Raw genomic sequence first — 20,148 nt, 5'->3', positions numbered from 1 at the left:
GACAATGATTAGTAAAATTATATAGGTTTCAAGTGTACAATTCTATAATACATCATCGATATAATGTATTGTGTGTTAACCACTCAGAGTCAGTTCTCCTTCCATCATCATCTATTTGACCCCTTTTATCCTCTTCTGCCACCTTCCCTCCCCCTTACCCTCTGGTAACCACTAAACTGTTGTCTGTTGTCTGTGTCTATGAGTTTTTGTTTCTTTGTTTGTTTGTCATGTTCCTTTTTTGCTTTCAGTATTATATCTCACATGAGAGTAAAATCATATGGTTCTTAACTTTTTCTGTCTGACTTATTTCGTTTAGCATAATAATCTTAAGGTCCATTCATGTCACAAATGGCACTATTTCATCTTTTCTTACCGCCGAATAGTATTCCATTGTGTATATATACTACATCTTCTTTATCCAATCATCTATCAAAGGACACTTTGGTTGTTTCCATGTTTTGGACACCGTAGATAAAGCTGCAGTGAACATCGGAGCACATATATCTTTATGAATGAATGTTTTCAGATTTTGGGGGTAGATACCCAGGAGAAGGGTTGCAATATGGTAATTCTATTCTTAATTTTTTTGAGGAATCCCCACACTGCCTTCCATAGCGGCTGCACCAGTCTGCATTCCTACCAACAGTGTATGAGGGTTCCTTTTTCTCCACAGCCTCTCCAACACTTGTTACTATTTGTCTTGTTGATGATAGCCATGCTGATAGGTGTGAGGTGATATCTCATTGTGGTTTTGATTTGCATTTATCTAATAACTAGTGAAGTTGAGCAATTTTTCATATATCTTTTGACCACTTGTATGTCTCTTTGGGAGAAGTTTCTGTTCATGTCCTTTGCCCATTTTTTTTTTTCAATTGGGTTGTTTGTCTTTTTGTTGTTGCGCTGTATGAGTTCCTTATATATTTTGGATATTAGCCCCTTATGGGAGGCACTGTTTGCACATATCTTCTCCCATTCGGTTGGTTGCCTCTTTGTTTTGTTGATGGTTTCTTTTGCTATTCAGGAGCTTTTTAGTTTGATTTAGTCCCATTCGTTTTTCCTTAGCTTTTATTTCCCTGGCCTTTGAGGTCAAGCCATCCTTTGTAAGCATTTTGGTCGTTTATCACTTTGATCTTCTTTCTTTCATTCATTTATTCAATAAATCATACTTGAACAGGTCCTTGTGCCTGGCACTGTTCTAGGCCCTGGGGATAAACAGTGGACAAAACAAGAAAAGTCTCCACCATAATGAAGCTTAGATTCTAGTAGGGGGAAGTGAAGAGCAAGGTGAATAAGTAAACACGCACTATGTTGGGCAGTGATAAATAAGTAGAATATATAATGTGGTAAGTAGTAATAAATGTTAAGGAGAGAGAAAAAGCAAAGTTAGGAAATGGATATGGAATGGGAGGGCGGGTGTCCAGGAAAGGCTTCACGAAGTAGGTGACATTGCAATAAGGACCTGTATCACTATTAGAATCAAAGGGCAGTCTTGAGTAGGTTTCCTTGGTCGTTTTAAACTTCTCACTCTTCTAAAAGTCAGCAAACATGTACTTCCGACACTCTTCCAACTCCAAATTTTCTTGGCAATAGGTCATTAAGCAGCTAAGAGATACAGGTCCGTCACAGACTGCTTCTTGCTACAAAAAAATCCATTACTCCCAGGGCAGCTATTCTGGTTCAGAAACATCCCCACTCCCCCTTCAAAGCTTTACCATGGCAATCATTAAAAAAAGGGGGGGGGGAGGGGAAGAAAATGCCTAAAAGTTATTTCTATCCAGATGAAAACTGGAAATGGCTTTTAGCCTGTGTCTGCATTCTCACAAGAAAGGACCTGGGACATTTGCTGTCTGCTCACACAGCTTCACATTTAAACAGTAATGGAAAACAGTGCAGTGTAGTAGTTGGAGAAGAGCAGAGAGACTGAATCATTTCTAGGATTTACTGATTTGCTTGCTGACCTCCACTAAATCTCCTTAACCTCTTTTCTTGAAGCCATCTTTCATACAATAGCAGGGATAAAGACATTTATGGTTTTGATCTTGTTATCAAATGTTTAGAGCTTGTGGTTAGAAGAGACAAAAGCGGGCTGCAGTATATGCATAGCAGTTTCATTGCTCTTTCTCTCTACCCTGGGTTGCTGTTGTAATCAACTCAGGGCAGGCAGTTCCTCTCCTCAGACCTCTCAGACCACTGTGGAGAACTGCCGGTGACCTCTCTGGTTGTTTCTCTTTGGGGACAGCTCAAACCTGGTGGCTGTAAGCTAATGGTTAAGCCTGTGGCTGCCTTGACTTGCAGCATCTCTTTGTTTCAGCCACAATTTCAGCTTCATTATATCTATCTGTACCTACAGGGCAATGTCAATGGGAGGAAAAAACCCTCGATGGATAGGGAGAACAAAGTGAAATCCACAGACCCCACTATGCCATTCTGATGACCTGGGAATTAAGGACATGGACAAAGGAAGCAGCTGCCAAGAGAGGACCTTCCCTTGGGATATCTCTCCCAGGTCTGCATCCTGAGACAGGTGGAAACAAATCCTCTGTGTTCCATAACTGCAAATGTGAGATCCCAGCAGCTGAGAGGAACTCTTGCCCGGGCTCCTCAAACAGACATGTAAAGAAGGCACAAGGTGAAGAGGCTCTCGGTAATTGAGGCCTGGAGGCTACTAGCAGCACCCCTGATTCGGCCCATTCCCAGGACCTTACCCACCTGTGCCAGATCCCCTTAGGATTCCCCCGAATGACAGATGGCTCTCCCGGATGGCCAATCAGCACAGATGTGATCCCAGCTTTTAGATAAACAATAGCCTTTGCTGGCATAGACAGTAACCTAAATTTCTCCAATTATAAGTCCAGCAAATGCCACAGTCTTGGACAGACACTGTTTCTAGGTCCCCATGGTCAATTTAAGGACAGAGGCACTGCGCAGAGTAGAAAATGGAATAATGTGTGGGGAAAGCCTGAGTTCTCGTCCCGGCTCCTTCACCAAAGCGCTGAGCCACCTTGGCCGAGTCACTTCCACCCTCTGGGCCTCATCCATATCGATTGCAGCCGTAGGTCTTTATGGCCAGAATTGACGTGTAATGCACATGTCAACTTCAGTGTCTGCTCTTTGAGATCCTATTAAAGCTCGTTTGAACCTCACCCCACATGTAGTGAGTATGTGGGGAATGAGGGTAGGAAGAGGAGAAGACTCATGGCTTTGCCATCCTCCCTGCCTCTCAGCTCTTGCTTCAGGTTAATTCCCTCAGTTGACAGCTCACATGTGCGGATCCAGGTCTGTGCTGTGACGGTCTGGATATAGTACTCGACCTTTTCATTGATTTCCATCAGTGAACAATCACACAAATAAATTCCTTGCACCAGGCCTCCGTGTGGGAGACAGACCTAAAACATTTATTTAGTGGGAGGGAAACTATAAAGACTTGCTTTAGACATGCTGGTACTTGAAAGGCCATCCTGACCAACTTGGGATCCAGGCTCTACCCACATGCTTGGGGCCTCTTCCTCCTTTCCCACTCCCCATTTTCTCTCAGGAATACAAGCAAATCCTCCCGCTCTCTATGCAGAACAATTAGTTTCCTGTTCTGCCCTTGTCTTCCAATCCTGCTCTTTCCTTCTGACTTTGTTCTGGAGGCAGTACGGTTTCACTCTCAAATGGCCCAATAATGTGTTTTACTCAGCGTAGTTAGTTCCTTTCTAAGAGTAATTCTATTGCTAACTGCTGTGTTAACACACACACATTTAATCCTCCCCAGACTTGTAAGTCCTCAACCTTTGTATCTAGTAAAAATTATTTAAGCACCTACTGTGCTTGGTACTGGGGCTGCTCACTATGGGATGTAAAAAAAGTGATGTATCCAAATTGGCACCTCCTCTGGTGGGAAAAACAAGATTAAAACACACAAAGAACTGATTATAATTAACTGGCAAAAGGTAAGATGGGAGAGATTAAGAAAAGAAAGGACCAGTCTGACACAGGGGGATTTTCACAGATGATGAATCTTGAGAGGGACACCAGGTAAATATTTTAGGAGAAGTAGGTCACTTTCAAAATCTAGAAGCAGAGCCATGACATCTGAGCAGTGAAGCGATGTTATATGCAAACACATACCTAGTTGGGAAGTTCAGCTCGAGCCTATGTATGATTTCCCCAACACAGAGACAATACTGGTCCTCACTTGATTTTCCTTTGTTCTCCCACGTGGTGAGCACTCACTATAAACCAGGCACCATTCTAGGCTCAAATCCCTACCCTCAAGGAGCTATGTTCTGGATATCTCAATGATGGGGCAGTGGCACCTTGAGTCCAGTTGTCAGCCCAGCTGCTTGGGTCAGTGGCACATATCCGTGAGACCATGACATGAGTGTAGACACTAGGAAAAATGAAGATACGAGCCCAGGGCCTCTTAAACAGCAAGTATGTACTCTCTCTCATTCATTCTTCTACTGTCCATGTGTAGAGTGCTCAGTATATGGCAGGGATAGAAAAGGGAGTAAATCCATTCTTTCCCTTCACGGAATTGCCAGTCTTTTAAGTCCTACATGGTGACCCCTGTGATAGAAATGGGTAATGAGAGCTCCAGGAGCACAAAGGAAGAAGAAAATATCCTTCTAGGTCTAACATATATCAGAGAAGGCTTCACAAAGGAGGTGATCTTTGGAAAAGGCATACCAACTCTCTAGGCAGAATGAGGGATATGGAATCTATAAAAGCCTAACTGTGTTGATGAGTCAAGAATCTTCCAGAACTATAAGTTCAAAATAGCTGCCATAAAACATATTAAAAGATGCTCCATATCACTAATCATCAGGGAAGTGCAAATTAAAACCCCAATGAGATATCATCTCACAATTGTTAGAATGGCTGTTTCCAAAAAGTCAACAAGTAAGTGTTGTCGAGGATGTGGCGAAAAGGGAACCCTTGTGCAGTGTTGGTGGGATTTTAAATTGGTGCAGCCACTATGGTAAACAGTATGGAGGTTCCTCAAAAGATTAAAGATTAAAAATAGAACTACCATATGACCCAGCGATTACTCTTCTGGTTATTATCTGAAGAAAACAAAAACAATAATTCAAAAAGGTATAAGAGATCTGACAGTAAAGATCATGAACTCATCCTAGAAAAAGTGCTGCATACCTCATTGCTGAATGTCTCTATGGTCACCTTCAAAGTACCCCCCTTGGGAAGCTATGCACCAAAGCCAGTGCTGAGTCCACCTTAAAAGCAATTTTGGAACTCTTTTTCTGGAAGGGCCATCAGAACTGTCATCGTATTACCCTTGGTGTCCTGAATGTCATCAAAATGTCTTCCTTTCAATATTTCCTTTCTCTTCAGGTAAAGAAAGAAGTCATTTGGGCCCAGATCAGGTGAGTAGGGAGGGTGTTTCAATACAGTTATTTGTTTACTGGCTAAAAACTCCCTCACAGACAGTGCTGTATGAGCTGGTGCATTGTCGTGATGCAAGAGCCATGAATTGTTGGCGAAAATTCAGGTCGTCTAACTTTTTCAAGCAGCCTTTTCAGCACTTCGAAATAATAAACTTGGTTAACTGTTTGTCTAGTTGGTACAAATTCAGAATGAATAATCCCTCTGATATCAAAAAAGGTTAGCAACATCGTTGCAACAAGTTCGCGAACTTAATTGTCAGCATGTACCCTTATGTCCATTGCAGCATTATTTGCAACAGCCAAGTTATGGAAGCAACCTAGTTGTCCATAAAGAATTGTGTGGCTAAAGAAGATGTGGTGTGTATATACAACGAGATATTACATAGCCATAAAAAAGAGTGAAATCTTGCCATTTGTGACAACATGGATGGACCTAGAGGGTATTATGCTAAGTGAAATAAGTCAGAAAGAAGAAGAGAAATACCATATGGTTTCATTTATATGTGGAATCTAAAGAAAAAAAATCCTAACAAACGAATCAAAACAAACAGACTCATCAGTACAGAGAACAAAATGATGGTTGTCAGAGGGGCAGGATGAAAAAGGTGAAGGGGAATAAGAGGTACAAATTTCCAGTCATAAAATAAATGTCACAGGATGTAATGTGCAACATGGGGAATATAGTCAATAATGTCATAATAACTTTGGTGACAGATGGTTACTAGATTTATTGTGGTGATCACATAAGATATATAAATGTTGAATCATTATGTTGTACACCTGAAACTAATATAATATTGTGTGTCAACTATACTTTAATAAAAATTTTTAAAAATAGCTGTTGTAAGATTGTTGAGGTGGAGTAGGTAAGAAGAAAGGGCAGGGTTATAAGGCCTCAATAGAGGGTAGAGTCTTTCGTGAAACAATGTTTGGCTTTCCTCTTATAGCGATGGGGTACTACTAGAATTTTTAAACATATAGACTAAGATTTTCTCTTAGATAGCTCTGGTATTGGTGTGAACTGAATAATGAGATGCTGGTAAATGGTGAGACGGATGGGTGAGGGCTACAGTCGTCCATGCGAGATATGATGAGGGACTGGATTGACTGACTATGGCTGAAGAGTTGGCCTGACCCTGGTCTAATTGTTGCTTTGTACTAAAAATGCATTCGTTAAGATGGGGGTGTGGTAGTGCTGTATCGTTGTACCTTTTTTTATGTATTAAAATTTGTACCTCATGATTAAAAAGAGAGACATTTATCCTAGTATTCTCCTTGAAGGTGACCTGTAAGAACTTGTCATAATGGTTGCTAGGGAGTTGCAAGCTGGTCTGTGAGCCCCTCTTCTCTCACAGAGATTGCCTCAAGATGTATCTGGTTGCTGAATAGAACGTGCTTCCTTTGCTTCCTTTTCTTAATATGATGAAGTCCCCAAGCACAAGTGGGAAAGTGGGCCATTCGGCACAGAAGTGATTATAAAAATTGACTTTTGAGTTGATTGTAGATTCTCTGACAGGCCTCCCACCCCATGGTGTGAGAGAAGAAAAAGTGTGACAGGTCTCACCCTGAAGGCAAAGGCGCAGCACTTGCCGAGAACTTCTGCCAACCTGGCAATCTGGTGCTACAGCCAAAGGTGTCCTCCAGAAACATGGAGCCGAAGGACATCATGGCTGGCCCTTTCCTCCCTCCGTTGAAAGCTGCTACTCAATAGTTAGCTTTCTTTTTGTTTCTCTAAATATCTTCTTGAATCTTTATACTTAGGTGTAAAATTGTTTTGCAAGGGAGTCTAGATTTTGCAGCTGGATTTTGGGAGGCCATAGAGAAGAAGCCCAATAAACTCCCTCTTCCTAAGTTAGAAACACCAGTTAAACAACTATGCTTGCACCTGGAACAGCAGAAATTGCTTTACAATTCTCAATCTGTAGCCGTAATTGCCAGATCATATGTAGAAATGTGGGATTTGGGAGTCATTACGGATGATAGTGAAATGGCCCATTTATTGCCCTTTCTTGGCTAGAGTGTTTCTTGAGTGAGTTGTTTTCTACTTCTTGGCTCCGGCTCTATAATGCCAAACATCTCATCAGTGGAGCCAAAATTTCGGTCCATGAATTGCTGAACAATATGAAAATGAAATAATATGAAAATAAAGCGGGGTGGGGCTGGTGTAAGTACAGGGGACGGGTAGGATGGGAGTAGGCTGTCTACACTATTCCAAACATTTAGATCGGCTCAAGTTTTCACTTAATTGAAAAGCTCTTTCTCAATGATGTGTGAGGGACACAACTCTTTTGAGTGTCAGAGTGCCTCTTAAGCATGGTTTCATGAAAATGCAGTGTTGGCCTCCGGTCTTCTGGGTCAGGAAGTTATTTTGACCTTTCAATTTGGGATTTCTGATGGTGGAGTGCGAGGCTCAAAATGTGTTCAATGAAAAATCAGGAAACAAAGATGTGGTTTCCTCCCAGTCAGTTTCCAAGAAGGCCAAATGGATGTCACTGTTCTCCAAAATTCCCCTACATCTTGGAGGTTTATAGTAAATAACCAGGACCTTAGGTGAGTGATGTAAAGAAACAGACGGCCTTCAGCTGTGTCCCACCAAGCATCATCTGGTCTGCATTATCCATCCCTCTTTTGTCCACTTCTGAACAATCTATCTTTCAAAGTCAAGTTGTTTTGTTTGTTTATTTTTTTGTGCTAATAGGTAATTGAGCCCTTACCATATAACAGACACTGCTTCACGGTTATTATCTGACTCAACCCTACAAGGCAGATGCTATTATTATTCCCCTTTTACAGGTGAGAAAACTGAAACTTAGAAGGAACAAATAATAGTCTTGAGGACACACAGTTCTTTGATTTGAAGCAGGTTTGAAAAGCAGAGTATGTTGCTCCAGAACCCTTTTTCTTAAACATTCAGCTAAGTGGACTCCCAATTAAAGACCCAACTTTTCCTAAAGCTTCTCCTCGTGACTCCATCCACAGTGCAATCTCTCTCCTCTGGATTCCCTTTGAAGTTACTGTCTGCGGTACATATCTGGAAACTTCCGGTCCTTAAATAAGTGGTATATAATTTCAACAGTTTTTATTGTTTTCTTTAATTATCGTCTAATTATTGTGCTTTGTGAATTTTCTTCTCAAATGTAAAGTACAGATCATGTCTTTAGTATCTTTACACTTGCCACTGACCTCCCAATTGCATGAGGACCTGTAGGTGACACAGAGATGGCAGGCCTACCTTGTTATCATCAGCCAGTCGTTTGCCACAGTGAAATCACTTAGTCCTATAGAAGCTGAACTCATAAGGAGACTAGCTCCAACAATCCTTCTGTCCACTTGGGGAGTGTGTGAGTGGATGCTCTGCAACATCGCAGTTCTGCTCAGAAATGTGGAGCTCTGAGTTATGGCTGAGACTTATTCACTTCTTAGTAATAGCTGGAACACTGGACAAGTTTTGAACACTAGAGGCGTTTTTCTGACTTGAATGTTTGCATTGTAGTAAGCCCCCTCCCTGAAGTGTTACGTGGGGACTTGCAAAGTGGGTAGGCAGCCAGCGCACAAGTGTATAAGACTTCTTTTCTGGAGATTACACAGAAAATACAAGCACGACTTGAAAAGCGGTTTCTATGTTCTTGGAGTTGTCATTTTTGTCACTTTATTTGGCTGTGAAGCTGATTTTCACACAGGCCTGGTGGTTGTTAAAGTAAACACAAGTATAGTATTAATATCCCCTGCATATATTTAGGTAAAATTGACATCCAGTTGAAGTCAAGAAATGTTTTGCTTACTCATAGTTCTTGGAAACGGTACACATACTGATTTAATACTTATGTTCCACACGTATACTTCCTGACTAACAACAGCATCTTTTCCTCAACTTTTACACAATTTTACAAATTTAAGCATACAAAATATGCTTAAAATACCAAATGAGTATTTTGCAGCCACTATACTTTGAGAATCTGCCAGGACTATTCAGAATGATTCTGAAATACGAGTATTTTGCTTTCAAGCTTTGGGAATTCATTCATTCTTTGGCTTTATATGTCATTGACTGCTGTCAAGTAGACATGTATTTCTTCTAATCAGTCACCCCTATTTTGCAAGAATCCTCATTGGATTATTGAATTGACCTCAGCTCCTTATCAGCTCCAACGTATTTTGGGAATGAGGTGAGGCCCAGCCAACGTGATGTTCAGCAGTAATTGCTCTGGCTAAGAGAAGGCTCACTCCACCCTGGAACCGTGCGTGGCATTCAGATTGCTTTGGGGGCCCCCAGGTTTGACTTCCTCAACTCTAACTGTATTTTATTGAATTCCATAGTGATGAACTAACGATAGTTTTGTGCTCTACCATCTCTGTATCGCCCCCAGTTCCCCGTCGATGACTAATGTGCACTAAGTATTTTGTTCAAAGACATATTAACCTAGTCCTGGACTTCAAGAAGTTTACAAAATCTATTTGGGAGGGAATAATTAAAGACCCACTTATGTAAATGAACCCAAAACTTAATGTGAAGTGGAACTGTCGAAAATTGGACAGTAATCGCCAAATGAATGGTAATTATAAGAATTAAAGGATAGGAGATCACCATTGTCCGAGGCATCAGACCTTTGCTAAGCAGCAAGAGGAAGTGAGCTGACATTGATGAAGCATCTGCTGCACGTCTGGCTCCAGGCTGTTCATTCTCCCACATTCAGTCTTCAAATAGAATCCAGATCATTTCATTTTGTAGTTTTCAATCAACCCATTTGTGTTTTTATTGGGATTAATTAAGCCTAGAAGGAGTGCTTTCCAAATCATAATATTCTGCCCACACTTCTAGAACTATTGTACATCTCTCCATTATTCAATTCTTATATCACTTGGTACAGTATTTTACTTTCATTCATATAGATCACATTTCTCCAAAGGTTGTTGCTAGGTACTTTATATGTTTGGCTATACTATTATGTATGGAATTTTTTCTCTACTATAAGGCCTAGATGGATATTGTTGAAAAGTTTTATATATAAATATATAGTATCTGACCACTATCCTGAACCTACTTTGTGATTTTAAGAGGGAGTGTTTTGATTATCTTGAATTTTTTATGTTTGATTGATGGCCATCTAAAAACAACAAATTTATCTTCCTTGTTTCTAGTTATACCTCTCACTTCTGTTTCGTGGCTATTGCTTTGCTTAGATCTTTCAGAACAATAGTCAACAATTTGGTGATATTTTCTAATCTCTTATTTCTAATTTTGCTAGGAATTTCTGTAATTTAGTGATTCTCAATGTTTGGTATGTATTAGAACCACCTGGGACAAGACCCTCAAGCATGTGTATTTGGGGTTTAGAGGAGAAGAATCTCCATAAGTTAATTATCAAGTACATAAGTTTTCAGGTGTACAACCTGAAATCTATGTAATTTCACTAACAATTGTCACCCCAATAAATGTTTTAAAAAAGTACATCAGTTTCACTAGTGTCACTACTGTTACTTATCATCAGCATGATCATCATAGTGTTTGCTATACAAATGTTAGTATAACACTTATTACTAAGTTCCAGGTACTGTACTAAGCTTCACTTTAATTGTGCTTATACCAGTTCTATGAGGTAAGAAATTACTATACCCATTTTACAGACAGAACCAAGGCAGAAAGATTAAATAACTTATTAACCATCTCACAGGCAGAAAATGCTATCGTCAGAATTTAAACCCAGGTCAGAATGATTTCAGAGCACATTATTCATAAGCAATATTCTGTATGGCTACGTGTGATGATCAGTGGTCATATTAAGGATACTTCTAGTCCCAGTGTTTTGAAATACTCTTTAAAATTTTATCTGCTGCTTGTTCAGTACTCATTGAGATGGTTTTTCTCCTTTGCCTTATTGATGTTATTCATTATAGTGACAGTTTTCCTAATAGTAAATCACTCTTTCGTAGCTAGGAGAGTTTATTTAATTGTAGAGAATAATTATTTTAGATACTATCGAATTTAATTGTCTAGTATTTTATTTAATGTTTTTCTGCCTACATTGATGAGTGCCATTGATCTATAGGTGGTGTGTGTGTGTGTGTGTGTGTGTGTGTGTGTGTGTGTGTGTGTGTATTTATCAAGTTTGGGTTGCAGGGTCATGCTTCCTGCATTAAAAAACAAAACTGTGCAGCTTCTCAGCTTGTCCTGTGCTCTGAAACAAATTATGTGGTAGCAGAATGATGTGATGTAGCCCCTTCAATGTTTGGAGTAATTCACCAATAAAGCCTTATGACCTCTTGTCATAGTTTGTAGATAATTCTTTAATAACTTACAAAATTTCTTCCATGGTGATTGATCTGTGGGAAATCATTCCTTCCAGGTGATAAAGGTGTCCTTGTTATTTTCTGTAACCTGCTCTTAATTGAAAACTCAGAAAACACAAAAAGTAGAGAGAAGCAGAAAAATAGTCACTGGAGTCCCACACCTAAGATCCATTGCATGACCATTAATGGATTTGCTTCTACATTTTTCAAACTCACAATTGTTGAGTTTATATTGCATACAAAATTTTGTAGTCTGCTCTTCTCAATTAAGGTGATAATATAAGCATGTTGCTTTTATTGTAAGGATCGTTTTAAATTACTGAATAATATTCCTCCACTTTCAGGGTATTCTATCTGGAGTTAAGTTCTGCACCCTTGTTTAATGGTTGTATTCTAACTAAACTAGCTGTAAAATAAAGCAACAAAGGAAAGATAATACACAAATGAATTATCACTGAAAAACCGTGCTTCTCTGAGACTTCCCTGGTAGTGAGTGCAAACGAGAGCCAAGGTGGATTTCTGTGCTCTCCAATTTAACTCACTCCTATTTTAATATTAAATATTCAGTTGATCGATAATTATATCATTCTACACTAGGAAACAGAAATAATCAGAGGGGTGAATGACTCTATTCATGTAGGGTAATGAAGCAAGAGGATTCCTGGACGAGGGGATAGCTTTGATGTGTTTTAAAGGATGAATAGAAACCATGTTTCCCCGAAAATAAGAGCTAGCCAGACAATCAGCTCTAATGTGTCTTTCAGAGCAAAAATTAATATAAGACCCCATCTCATTCTACTATAATATAAGACTGGGTCTATATAATATAATATAACACTGGGTCTTATATTAATTTTTTTCTCCAAAAGACGCATTAGAGCTGATTGTCCAGCTAGGTCTTATTTTGGGGGAAACACGGAATAACTAAGACAATGGCAAATAGAAAAGTCAGAGGCATGGAGGTAAGAAACAGGGACATGTGTAGGGAGAATTATACCTAGTGTCTGAAATACCTATGAAGAGTGAAGAGCAGATGGTAGAAATGAGGCCCAGAGAGGTGGGTACAGTTGAGATCAGTGAACAGGAACCCTCAGTTGCCAGTGATTTGGAAATCAAGGGCAGTTGAAGCCTCGAAGTTAGCTGTGCTTATCAATATCATCCTATTCCAGCGTGCACTGCTGTGAAATTGCCAAGTTTTTTTTAATACTTTTAATTAGATGGTTTTTAATCCTGATTTCCTCAAATTTTAATTTAGTAAGTAATTATTTTCTGCTTACTTGGTAATAATTGGTTGGTCTCTTAGTTTGTGTTTTCCCAGGAGCAGACTCTGAGACAAGGACTTGGGTATAAGTAATATGTTTGTGAAGTGATCTCAGGAAACATGAGTAAGGGAGTGGGACAGGGATAAAGGGAAGGAAAGGCAGCCAGTACCATCACTATTGTAGGCAACTGGGGCTTCATCCCACCGGGAAATTCCAAGAGTGTGAAACATGTTCCCGAGAGACATCCCACCTGAGGGGCAAGGGAGCTGGGTTGTGTATACACCAACTCCTGTCGGTCATTAGTCAAGGAGTGCTGGGTGACAGTGGGTGGATAGTTCCCTGCTTGTCTGATCTGTGCTGGTGGATCCAAGCAGTGTGGGCTCTGGAGGCCAGAGAAAGACCTCAGGTAAAGAGGTGCAGATGGAAGTTAGGCCAACATGCACTGAAATAAAGCTTGGGGGATATGAGTGAGGTGCTGACAACTTCTGCTACAGCTGGTATTTTGTACTCTAGATATAATAAAATGAAATATTTTTAAAACTACTTTATGTATATAGGCCTTTGTTTCTTTTGACAAATAGCATTCTTGCTCAAACCTCCTAGATTTCATGCCTGCAAATTGTTCATGTAGCCCTTTTTGAACCCCACTGATTCAGCTCTCCTCCCTTCCTGCTAAAGTGGCCCATCAAATCTCCAGACTGCTCTGTGTTTTAAAATGCATCTTTTAATCCTCTGCAAATACCTGTCTCCTATCTATTGGCTCTTGGCTGCGTGCTAAAAAAAAAAATCTGATTTCTCACAGGGTTGGGGGAGTTCCCAACCCTGGCTGTGTGTTGAAATCACCCAGGGGACTTGGACTTTTAAAGTGTACAGATTTGGGGGCGGGTGGGAGATCTCCCTCTCAGGCACCTGAATAAGAATCTCTTGGGAGTGGGACGGAGCAATCTGTAGAATTATCCCAGAACATTCTTATAGAGCCAAGCCTGTTCTGCTCTAGAGATGAGATATTGGGACCATTGCTCTACACAGCATCCTTCAGTAAACTGTAGGCAACCATCACAGCCATCTCAAGAGTTTCCCTCTGCAAGGGAAAGCTTCCTATTTCCTGCAAATTCCTAACATAACATAGTTTTGAGTACCTTCAGCATTCTGTCCCCTCTTCTGAATATAGTTGTATCTATTTACATTAAAATGTGCCAACAAGAACGGAATATAATTGTGATCTGAGAATCTACAGCACAGCAAAGTTATCTTCTCTTGCCTTCTTCACACGATAATTTAATTAATGCAGCCTCAGTTCACAGTAACACTTTTTGAGGCCAATTAAACTATGGATTCATGATGAGCTGACTACAGCCTCTAAATCTCCCTCTTTGCTTTGGAAGTTGGACTTTTACTTTAATTTGGTTTTGACTCGAGGACAGTACTCTATTGCTTTCCTTTCTCTTCAGCATTTTATTTTTAATCCTAATTCCAACACCTACCATAAGACAGACACTAAGGAGATGGGGTCGGCAGGATTCGGTGATCACTTAGATATTTAGGTGTGATGAACACAAAGGGTCAAGGATGTCTCCATGGGCTCTAGCTTGAAGAGCTACATGAAAAGAATTATAGGAGGTGAAACAGTTGGAAGGTGGCGTAGAGGTGGTCAATTCAACGTTAGCTATGTTGAGTTTGGGGTGCATCAGGGAGAGAGATGTCTACTAGACCAATACAGAGCTCAGAAAGCTGGCTAGAAACGTTAAGTTTGGAACCCATCGGTTTCTAGTAGTTAAAGCTCTTCTCCTAGCCTAAGTTATTATTCACCGATTTAATCAGTCTGTTTTAGTTATAATACAGTTATTGAAAAAAAAATTACGGGACTGCAACATGGTTCTAAAATACTTCCTCCAGATTGTCACTGATTATCCAGGACATATTTCAATGTTAAACCCAATTGACTAGCATAAGAAATCTTGTCAAATTTCTAAGTGAAATTCAGATATATTATTTCTGTCTCCTTTCCTTGATGTCCCGTATTAATAACCAGGTAAAAGAAGTGAAGTTTGACTTCAGGAACAAACCATTAGCAAAGCATGTTTCTATTTGCAATTCTAGTCACAAAGTTACTTGTTTATATTTTAAGTAATGCCTTTTGGCTTGACCCAAAGTCTTTGCATATGAATTTCATTCCAAGTTTTTGTAAATTGTTTTAAGATATTTGGCGAAGCAAACATTGTTTTCATTAATGATGAGCACTCTTACTCCAGGAAGAAACTTTTAGGAAAAAAAAAAACCAAAAACCCAAGAACCCAATTAATTCATTTAGAAAATAAAAGTAAACTAAAACAATCTTAACGAAGGTACAAGCTTTCTCTTTCTTAGCAGTCAGGTCTCAAGTTGCGCTGTGGTTAAAACAAGAGGAAGTATTTTGGAGTTTCATTGGAGAAATGTTCTCTGGGAGTAAATTCTCCTTTGACTGAACTTCAAACAGAACTGGGCAACAGGATCGGGTTCTCCATGCATTTGGTGCATGTGATTACTTGCTCGTTATGAATTGCTTTTAAACTATTCCCTTTGCTCCTGTTTACCTCATTATTCTTTGAGCATAAATCTTACCCTCAAATAATTTATGCGTAAAGGAATCTGATAGAGGAACAGAACAGGCTCACTGAGTGTCTCCTGCTCATTACAAGTGAATAAATAAATAGGAATACCAAACAATCATTTTCATCAAAAGAACGTGGTGTGGTTTTTTCCTAGACATCTCTAATAATTACTGAGGGATTAGGGGAATCCAATCCCTGTAAAACTTGGCAGAGACATATCAAAATCAGCACAAATATCTGGGATTCAGCCTTGGTGGCATTATTTTCTGCCATAATAAGCCTCTTCATGATTAATCAGAGATCTTATGCTGTTAGGTACCCATTTCTCTGTGGAGATAGCGTGGAGTTGGGGTAGGGTGTGTTTTATGGTGGGGGGGACGTTTTAATAGAGCACTATTTTGTTATGACACAATTCAAGGAATTAGTATAATCTTTTGCCTCAGATTATTTGCTAATGCATGCTCCCCCCCAAGTCAATAATGGGCAGAAGAACCAGTCGCATTGGGCATTATGCATGTACTTTTGGTCTAATTAGCACAGCATACCAACCAGCTAGTATTCTCACTTCTGATAGTCTTCTTCCTTTTCTATTAAATCTAAGAGTCAAATGCCCAATGCGGTGTCCACTTTAATCCCACACATAGGTTTCTAACTCTAGGTCTCTGGAACTGGAAAAGATACCAGCTGGAAAAGGTACCAGCTCCTGACTCTTCCTTGGCATCCAGGGGCTCACTCATACTAGACAGTGAGCTTATGGTGGGTAGAGGATGCTGAATTTCATCCTAGTTTAGATACAGACGAATCCCATTTGAAGTTGACCTTCACTATGGTAGATGCTGTGCCCTTCTGCCCAGATCCCCTTTCAGGAATAAAGGACTTCCTTCTTGCCTCAACTTCAGATGCGGGGAGTGCTCGTAGAAGGCAATCCTCGCTATTAGTCCTTTTGGGGGATTGGCTTGGCTGAAGAAAACTGCCTTGCCAAAGGTCATGCCTCTTTCCATGGGCAGCCCACATTTGATTCAATACCTGATCAACCTAAGGGCATAAAGGCCCAGCCCTCTGCCCCAACTCAGGACAACTCTTGAGGACCGTCCCAGCTCCAGAGCTCCCTTTGGGGTTGCCTGGGTCTTGCAGTGGGACTTCATCACAGCTAACATCTCCCTCTGACCAATCTAATTCCTTCCCCTGGTTTCCACAGGTACTGTTTCCAGCTTTCCTTGATAAAAGCCCTACATGTCATTCTCCATCCCAGAGTCTGTTGCCCTGAGACCCACGCGACTTTGATATGTGTAAATTAGCTTTTTAAAATGTTGTTTCATTGGTTTTACCCCACCTTGTTCCCCCAAAAAGGGTTTAATTCAGGTCAAGACAAAGTCTGAATTAGTAAAATCCAGTGGCTATTGGTGCTACATTGGGGATGGGGCTTTTGGCTGATATCCGTATGGCAGATCATCAGAACGATTAAGGGAGAGGAGAAAGGCTTTTAAAATAGAGGTTCCCAGGCCCTCTTCCTTAGTACGACTCTCCACTGGTAAGGCTTGGGCATCTGTATTTGCTCAAAGCCTCCCTGATATTCTGAAGTACAGCCTTATTTCAGAATCACGGCTGTAGACCATCCTGGCGTCCTGACTTATTATGGAGAACTCAAGGTACCAAACCCTCAAACTGGCTCTTCCGTTGCCCTGACAGAAATGTGACAGTTATTAATAAGTTCAAAATGAATCACTTGTGTTTTCCTCTCGGCTCCAGGAGAAATGTATCTCTGGGAAAGTTTCCAGGGTGTGTTAGGTCTGTCCTCTAACAGATATTCAGGTGTAGCCAGCAGTGGATACGTGCTCCTGACCCAGGAGCGCTAGTATCCAGCTTGACTCTGTGCTGTGCTTACAGGAAGATCACAATCCTTGGGACACTAAAGAGGCTGGGGGGCTCAAAGCTGCAGGCCCAGATTTGCCAGGCAGCATGCTCAATGAGCCAAAAGAGGGGCACAAGCTCTTGGGAACATTGTATGACCTTGGGAGGCCTAATCAAGCTTTGCCAACATGAAGCTGCCCCTGGAAGTCCACCAGAGAGAAAACGTGGGCACTAGATGACGTCTTCAGAGAACGCTTCATCCCCTGACAAAGGCGTGTCTTTATGGTGAAGATCAGCAAACGCTCAGTTGGGTGAAATGCTCACCCTGGTGTTCTTTTGAGAAAATCATTGAAGGTGGCAGATGTCTTTCAGGGCTTACCCAGGACTCTTTCTCAACATGAGTGCATCTCCAATACCACCCCCACCCACACCACCACTACTCTCACCCTCACTTCTTTATCTTGTGCTCACTTGCATAAGCTCTATGTGAAGCTGTTAAATTAATCTTTCCAAAGGAGACTGAAGACCTTTGGGGATAAATGTCCAATGGCGGCATTTCAGTCACTGGTAGGACACAGGGAGGAGATACATTTGAGTACAACATGAATTCTCAGTTTGCCTTCGAGTCAGATGAGAAGAGACTGCCTCCTAGGTGTAACTCTGAAGCTGTCCCAGGAGGCCATGAGGGTGTGCAGGAGACTGACTTGGGACAGCCAAGAGAATTCACCTAAAAGGTTTCCAGTACCACGGTGCAATTGAGCAAGGGCCCAGCTACTGCTTTGTTGAAGTCCATTGCTGTCTTTGCATTGAGGCCATGCCTTTCATGAGTTTCTCTCAGCGATGGACTAAGGGTGACAGGGATACAAAGGCAGGCATTCCTGGGAGGCACAGAGCTCCTCTGAAAGCCAACTTTGGTTTGAAGATTCCCCAGCAGCCTTGCAGAACCTCCCTTAGACTGAATGACAGTCTGGGATGTTTCTACCCAATCTCTCTTTTGCTCCCTTTTCACTGAGGATCAGACTTGCATGGCGGTCTGACAGCTCTCCCAGATGTCTCAGCTTTGGCCCATTTTCTCTCACAGGTACTTCCTCTAGTAAAATCCTTGCGCATTTAATCCCTTCTTGAGTTCTGCTTTTTCAAAACCTAGATTAATGAATTTATCATCTGTCTTAACTGCCAATATTTACTGTTTACTAATTGACTCCTTCTACCACCACCAGTCCCCATCTCAGAAGAGTTAGAAATGGCCCTTTCCATTAGGACAAAGGGTTGTAGACTTAGGGAGCCTCAAGAAAACTTTGAGTAAGAAATAGCAACCACTAAATGATAATAATAAAATGATAATTACAATAGCTTTAAAAATTAAAGAGAACATTCCTACATATCATTAATTTATTAATTAATTTAATCTTCCTAATTCTACTCCATAAGACAGGAGAAAAGGGAAGAACAACTCGTGTTTATTGAGCACCAACCACATGTCATGCATTTGCCTCATAATTTTCATAAAAGGAATATGAGTGTCAGGTGAACAGATGAGAAATCTGAGGCATGGAAAGGCAACGGAATTAATCCAAGGTCACACTGCCAGCAGGAGACGAGTCAGTATTCAAACACAATATTGTAGGATTTCAAAATTGGTGCAGTGCCCACTGATTGGGAGTGAAAAAACAAATAGCCTTTTGATTGTAGAATGGGGAAATGGAGTTAGTTGCCTTAGAAGCTAGGTACACACTGGGACCATTTCCTGGTTGTGTGGATAAGCCAAGACTGACCCTTTTGTGCTTTCCTAAGAGTCTCTGCACCAAACAATTGTGAAAATAGATTCCCGTAGGCTCTAGGAGAAAAACTGCTCTAGGCTCCCTTTTGAGGCATTGCCAGGACTGATGGCAAAGCCTGGGGGAGCAAGAAGGAAGATGAGGAGCTGCCTTGTAGACATAGAAAGTCCTAGACAAAGAAACAGTAAAACCTTCATCTGGAAAGTGGATCAGAGTTTCATCCTCACATCCTCATTAATAACCAGAATATCATCTAACAGGCCCACTTGCCCCATCCTTCCTGGCTGTTTGTGAGTCACTTTCCTCTCATGCTTGCCCGGATGCTAATTTGAATTTGATTCAACAAATTTGAGGTAGGAGGAATTTGGGAAGAGGTACATGATCTCAATTGTCCTGCGCCCTACTCTACCATGGGATGACTCTGCCTTCCTCAGCAGGTAGAGGGTCTAATTGAGCCCAGTGGAAAATGCAGTTCCCTGGAGAAACTGGCTTCCAGAGATTTGGGGGAAGTTTAAATCTGCTTATCCAAATGGATCTAATTTAAGAGGTGGTCAGATACTTAGGTGTTCTGTAACAACAAAAAAAGTCAAGCTATAGAAGCTCTTAGGAAGGTTATACTGTTGCTATTACCAGAGAAGACCTTGGAATGAGGAGAAAATTATGCCAATGTCCTTTGCATCTTTGAATCCTTCCAATTCCCAGCACATCCTATCACTCAAGTCTCTAGAGCAGAGATAAACATATTTTTTAATGCCCATCATCCAATGTTAAACAAGTTGAGCACAGATTCTAAATTTTATTTATTTATATGTATCTTTATACATTTTATAAATACATTATTATCATTTGATAATATTTTGAGGACATATATGCAGAGGGTGCCAAAAAAATGTATACACGTTTTAAGAAAGGAAAAATACTGCATTAAAATTATAATAATATGTACTAATAACAAAAGATGAATACAAGTCATGTGTATACATTTTTT

The sequence above is a fragment of the Rhinolophus hipposideros genome (assembly GCF_964194185.1).
Source record: "Rhinolophus hipposideros genome assembly, chromosome: 5".
NCBI classification, from domain to species: domain Eukaryota; kingdom Metazoa; phylum Chordata; class Mammalia; order Chiroptera; family Rhinolophidae; genus Rhinolophus; species Rhinolophus hipposideros.
This window is presented reverse-complemented; position numbering follows the sequence as displayed.